Genomic DNA, 6,614 nt, shown 5'->3' on the forward strand with positions numbered 1-6,614 from the left:
TTGATAAGGGGGTGTTCTCCGGTGGGGATATGGTGTTGAACCCCCTTGATCTGCCCAAAGTCTAGTGGGTGTTTGCTGAAAACCTGTTCGTACTCCCGCACCACCCTGTATACCCCTGCTTTGTGATGTGTAGGGGTATCATCAGTGCCCACGTGTAGCTGTTGGTGCCACTCATTTACCCCCCCTTGCAACGGAGAAGTGTTGGTAGTAGGTGGGGAGACTGAGGGACTGGCTTCGTGGATGGTGTGGGGATCTAGGGTGAGTAGCTTGGCAATGGTGGCATACCGGGGAAGCCTGACTTCTTCCTCCCCACAGTTCAGCACCCTCACGGGCACTCTCCCCTTCTTCACGTCTACCACCCCTCGGGCGGCCATTACCGTGGGCCAGTGCTCAGAAGGTATGGGCTCCATCATGGCAGGGTAGTCACGCCCCTGAGGCCCTACCGCTGCTCTACACCAAATCATCATCTCACTCCTAGGGGGCACAAGCAACGGGGCCACATCCATCACTCTCACTCCACTAATCTCTCCTCCTGTTGAGTTTACATGCTGGCGGTACATCAAGGCTCGGATCTCTCACTGCACAGCTCTCTGTCGGCTCCCCGCCGCCGTGGCGGCCAGCTGCTGCAATAGGGCCAACACATCTCCCATACAGTGCTCCATCACATTGGTTCCTAGCACTATCTTCGGGTTATGATCACTGGGTTCATTCATGATCACAATCATACCCTGGTGTTGCAGTTCAGCTTGTCCTACTGTCATAGCCACCTGTTTATACCCCACTTGGGTCAATGGGAGTCCATTGGCAGCAATTAGCGTTATACTAGTATCTGGGGGTGCCAGCTCATCTATCCCCCAATACCGCTGGTACAACGTATATGGTATGGTAGTTACCTGGGATCCAGTGTCCAAGAGGGCCATCACCGGTATGCCGTCCACAACCACGGGAATGATGGGTCGAGCCCCAATATACCGGTCCCGCCAGTCCGAAGGGCCACGGGGTTCTACTCCTGAGGGTTGGCCCGGGGCCCCAGGGGTTGCTCGTTTAACGGGCACTCTCGGATGTAGTGCCCAGGCTTACAGCACTTGTAGCAGATGGGAGGCCTGCTCCTCGGGTTGTTATTACTTCTCCGCTGCATCCAGGGGACATCCTCAGGGCTGTCGGCAAGCTGTATCGGTGTTGAAGGCTGAGATCTGGTCAACGGTTGGAGTGCAGCAAGAATCTTGGCGAGGTCTCCGTCCATGCGACGGACCTGGGCTGCCAGTTCCTCCATAGTGCTGCTTGGGGCTGCAGGCGTTGGAGAGGTTGGTAGAGCAGGGGCCACCACCACGGGAGCTGTCTCGATGGGCCACGGGGCTGGCTCCAGGGCTTCTGAGGCTGGGGGCTGTAGTGCTTTAATGGCCCGTTCCTTTAACACAGCAAAGTCCACATCAGGGTGTTCCAGGGCCTACAGCCGGAGTTGTTTACGATCCTCAGGGGACCTCATCCCCTGCGCAAATTGCTCTACTAACATCTTGTTGCTATCCGCCTCATTAATAGGATTCACCCGCTTCAGCGTGCGGAGGGCGGTTTGCAGACGTAAAGCATAGTCCCGAATGCTATCCACAGCCCGTTGCTGGCACTGGTAAAACTGCATCCTCAGCTCAGCTTCAGTCTGGGTCTCGAAGGCAGTCTGTAGCTTCTCAAAGATGGTGGCTACAGGGAGCCGGTCCCCCTCGGCCCAGGTCTCCGCTTCCTGCTCAGCCGCACCGGTTAACTGTCCTAGCACTATCGCTGCCCGTTGCTTATCAGTCAGGGGGTACAGCTCTAGCAACGGGTTAAGCTTTTTCCGGAAGGCCTGTAAGGCATCCGGTTTCCCGTCATACTGCGGTAGCCAGGCAGCTCCGGGCGCATAGGGCAAGGAGAACGGCATGACCTGAGCGAGCGCGGGGGCCGCGGCACCTCCCGCCAGTGCGGCCGGGACCTGGGCAGGCCCATTCCCATCCGCGGGTGCCACTGCGGCTACGACCACCGCTCCTCCAGCGGCTCCGTCGGGCGCAGACATCTTGTTTCCGTCCCCCTTAGCTTCTTTCCGGCCACTCCTCTATTGGGGCGGAGTTTTGGCCTTCGCGCCTCTGCTACTCGAGAAGACGCTCGAGCGGGAACTTTTCGCGCCAAAGATGGCGACTTCTGGAAATTTTCAGCCGGATACCTCCGGCGGTTACAAGGCGCACCTCTACCCAATGGCAGAGCGGTAAGATCCTGTTCGTGACGCCAAGTTGTCGCGGGCGGGGAGGAGGGTGCCGGCACCGCGCTCACCCCTCTGCTCGGGTCCGGCTGCTGCTGCTCAGTGGTGGCTCGAGCGGTGGGCCGGATCCCGGGGGTTCTCGAGCGGCACTCCTCGCCCGTGAGTGAAAAGGGGATTTTGTTGGGGAGATTGTCCGTGACGCCACCCACGGTTGTGGTGATTTGTAGCACCACCGCTGCTCAATATGGGGATCCCGGGAGTGGTGATGCGGAGCAGCCAGGTGTTGCGTTGCTCCTCCGTGGGTAGGGGCTGGTGATCCCGGGGCCCGGTGATGGTGTGGAAGGGTGCAGGGCCTGGTGGGCGCAGGGACGCGGGGGCAGCGCTGTGCCTTGCGGCACTGTGGTACTCACTCAGCCTGAGACGTTGACACAGTTTTACGGTAAACCACACGGCTGGAAAGACGGTTCCCACGGACGGCTGCACTTGCTCTCCCAGCAGGTAACGGTGATGTCCCTCTGACCTGCACCTGATGTTTCTAAGTTGGTAGCGATGGGTTCCCACCGGTAACCCGCTCCCCGGCTTGGATATGGGCCGGAGGAGCCTCGCTTTGCCCGCAGACGCTGGCCCCGAGGAACTGGTGCCCTGGCGGTGGCGGTGTTCCTCACTAATGGTTGGACGGTTGTCTTCAATCGGGACTTGGTTGTTGGGGGATCGACGTCCCCTTCACTGACGGATTCGGCAAATTATGGCGACTCCTAGCCTTGCCGGGGTCCGAGAGGCCCCTGCCCTGGTGCTGACTGTCCTTCGTATACTGCTCCAGACCGCCGGGCCACTACTCGACCGCGGTCCTTCCAGCAACCTCCGAGCAGTCCCCCTCCAGACGATCACCGCTGTTGCTGACCTTGCTGACCTGTCCTGCACTTAGCTGGACTCACTTCAGGCCTTTCTACGCTCCCTTTTGTTCCTTTTCTTCTTTGCTCCACTACCACTTCACTTTCACTTAGCACCTTTACCACTTCCTTCTACTTCACTCCCCTGAACTGCACTGCCTGGTTCCTCCCGCCTCCAGAGCTGTGAACTCCTCGGTGGGCGGAGCCAACCGCCTGGCCCACCCCCTGGTGTGAATATCAGCCCCTGGAGGAAGGCAACAAGGATTTTGGTAGCTTTGGTGTTCCTAACTGGGATGTAGGGTGTGGTGGTGTGATGACCTGTGACCCCTGGCTTGCCCAGGGCGTCACATTTCCACTTCCGAAATTTCGCAGTAAGGGTATGTGCACACGTTTTGAAGGGAATATGTCAGCAGGTTTTGCTATGTAAGCTGAGGGCAGCATGATGCAAGGGCTAAAAAACAATAATCAACTATGCCTCTAGTATCAAGCTGTGTGCTGTTGTTACTTAAATTAAAGGCTTTATTACCTGGTGATTACCACACCACCGGGTCACCTGATTCAATACTGTGAGGGACAGGAAGAGTGACAATAACCACCAAGGCTCTGTACAGCAGTGCTCACCAGAAGGGAACCAGTCTAGTGAAGATCATCAGAAGAGAAGGTAGAATCATGACACACGCTGTTATATAAAAGTCCTTATTTTATTATAAATACATAAAAGGTGAACCGGTCTCAGACCAAAGAGAAGATGCTGGCACTCCGGAGGACAACGGCCGTCTCGCGCTGCTGTGCTTCTACGGGTCCTGGGAACCCAACGAAACAGCCGTCGTCTTCCGGAATGCCAGCATCTGTTACCCGCTCACCTTTTATCCACTTATATCTATTTATAATAAAGCAAGGACTTTTATATAACAGCGTGTGCCATGATTCTACCTTCTCCTATATTATGCTGCTCTCAGATGAGGTATCAAAAATCTGCTGACAGGTTCCCTTTAAGTATTTAGTGTAGAAACTTCTGCACCATTTCTGCATCTCCTGGTAGGAAAAACGCAGCGTAAAGTAGATGCGTTTTTTTATGCATTTTTTACATGTGTTTTTGGGGCCGATTTTTCCCCACTCATGAGTAGGGGTGAAATCTGCCGCAAAACCGTGAAAGAATTGACATGCTGCAGATTTAAAACTTCACCAAATCTGCAAGGAGAAAATAGTCAACATGTGTATGACACTTCAGGATTCTCATTCGCTTTCCTGCTATCAGGATTGGGAATCCTCTCTGATTTTGTGACAAAACTGCTCAGAAAAATCACAACATGTGTACAGGCTCTAAATATGTTCTTAGTGTGAATGTACCTTTAGGCCAGTTTTTACACATTCACGTTCGAGTGTAGACCCCAATGGATTAGTACTATGCTGTGCGGAAGGGGGGCCTTGTGGGCCATCATATTGGGTTCTTGAGAGGAACCTTGTGGGAATGATGTGTGGGCATCATACTGTGTTTGGGACATTCATGTATAGAGGACAATGTTGGGGCATCATGCTCAGTGAAGGACACTGGGGGCACTAAGTGTGAGCAGGACACTGGGGTCATCATAATGTTTTAGAGGGACACTTCGGCAGCATCATACTGTGTGAGGAGCACTGTAGGGAGGATCATACTCTGTGTATAAAGGACACTGTGTGAGCATTAATATGTGTAAGGCTATGTGTCCACGGTAGAATGTACCTGCGGATTTTTCTGCATGAAAATCCGCGACTTTCGCGGCAAATCCGCACCTTATTTTTGCCGCGGATTTGCCGCGGATTTACCGTGGATTTACCGCGGATTTTGATGCGGATTTTTTTTTTTTCCCCATTCTATACCCAAAATCCGCACCAAAATCCGCAACAATAATTGACATGCTGCAGATTTTTCCGGATCAAAATCCGCGGCAAATCCGCCGCGGAAAAATCCGCAGCATGGACACAGCATTTCCAAAATGCCATTGAAATGGCTTGGAAGTTCCGCTGCTGCAGATTTTCGGAAAATCCGCGGTAAATCCGTGGCAAAATCCGCGCAAAATCCGCAGCGTGGGCACATAGCCTAAGGGGCAATTTTGAGGCATCATACTTTGTGGAAGGCTATTGTGGGTATAAAAAAAGCAACAAAAATTCAGCAATTACTTACAGCAAAAAGAGGGCAGCAGTTATAACCTGCCCAGGCCAAGAAACAAATGCACTAGCCGGATGCAGCAAGACCCCCAATAAAGTGGCCCTCTATTTGCTGTAACTAATTGCTGAATTTTTGGAGGAGATTTTTATCCCTCTTTTTGTTGCTTTTTTATATTTATATATCAGTGTAGGGACCCAAAAGCATGAGGAACCTTGACGTGGGTTGTGGGCAACCGAATTCTGGCCATTATACCATCTAATACCTCATATATATATATATATATATATATATATATATATATATATTTTTTTTTTTTTGCACATAACATTTTATACAGGATGCAGCCAGGCACCTTTATGTAGGCCTCGTATATTGGAGTCCCCATCCCTGTATGGTGCACTTGGATAGTACTGGCGCAGCCCGCCTGGTCGAATAGTATGGGCGTATCTAATAGGCTGCTAGCCAAATACTGTGCACCTACATGTGTGAACGGCGCCCTATACAAGCTACTAGTGTGCAATTTTATCATCCAGCAATCGCGCCCTCCACCGATTGGAAGTGTGTGAGTGATTTGCTTCTCTTGCACCTGTGATGCCTTCACTTTATTGGGAGTATTGCTGCATCCTGCTAGTGCATTAGTTCCTTGGCCTGGGCAGGTTATTATTATTACTATTATTTATTATCATAGTACCATTGATTCCATGGCGCTTCACATATGAAAAGGGGTATACATAGTATGGACAAGTACAATAATCATAATCAAAACAAGTCACAGTCTGGTACAGGAGCAGAGAGGACCCTGCCCGCAAGGGCTCACAGTCTACAAGGGTTGGGTGAGGATATAGTAGGTGCGGGTAGAGATGGTCGTCCGATGTCATAGCGGACTGAGGGTTACGGCAGTGTAGCACCGACAGAGCAAGGGGTTAAATACTCATCACCGGGCCTACGGGCCTAGTGATGTCGGGTCCGGGGATGTCACGGGTGTCTCTTTTGCCCGGTTTCGTGGCCCCGAGGTGTACAATAAAGAAGGGGTGTAGGGTGAGGATGGTGGAGGATTTGTTTTGTGACGCCACCTGCAGTACGCGGCCAGGGAATAGCTGCCGCTGCTGTCGCTGTCCTCTGGGGCTGATGGTTATAGCAGCTAAGGTATTTCTGCTCCCCACAGGTGAAGGGGCCCCAGGGAGGATGATGAGGGGAGTAGTAATGGCGGGCACCGAAGCGCGGGGCGATGGAAAGGACAGGCGGATACAGTCTCTGCGGGTTCAAGGCTTTCTTTACTCACAGTCCTGGTTTACCTGGGAGATGCCGGTCACCACCGTGATGGGCCCCAGTCGATCCCGAATCCATT

The sequence above is a fragment of the Anomaloglossus baeobatrachus genome, chromosome 6, assembly GCF_048569485.1.
Source record: "Anomaloglossus baeobatrachus isolate aAnoBae1 chromosome 6, aAnoBae1.hap1, whole genome shotgun sequence".
Classification (NCBI taxonomy): domain Eukaryota; kingdom Metazoa; phylum Chordata; class Amphibia; order Anura; family Aromobatidae; genus Anomaloglossus; species Anomaloglossus baeobatrachus.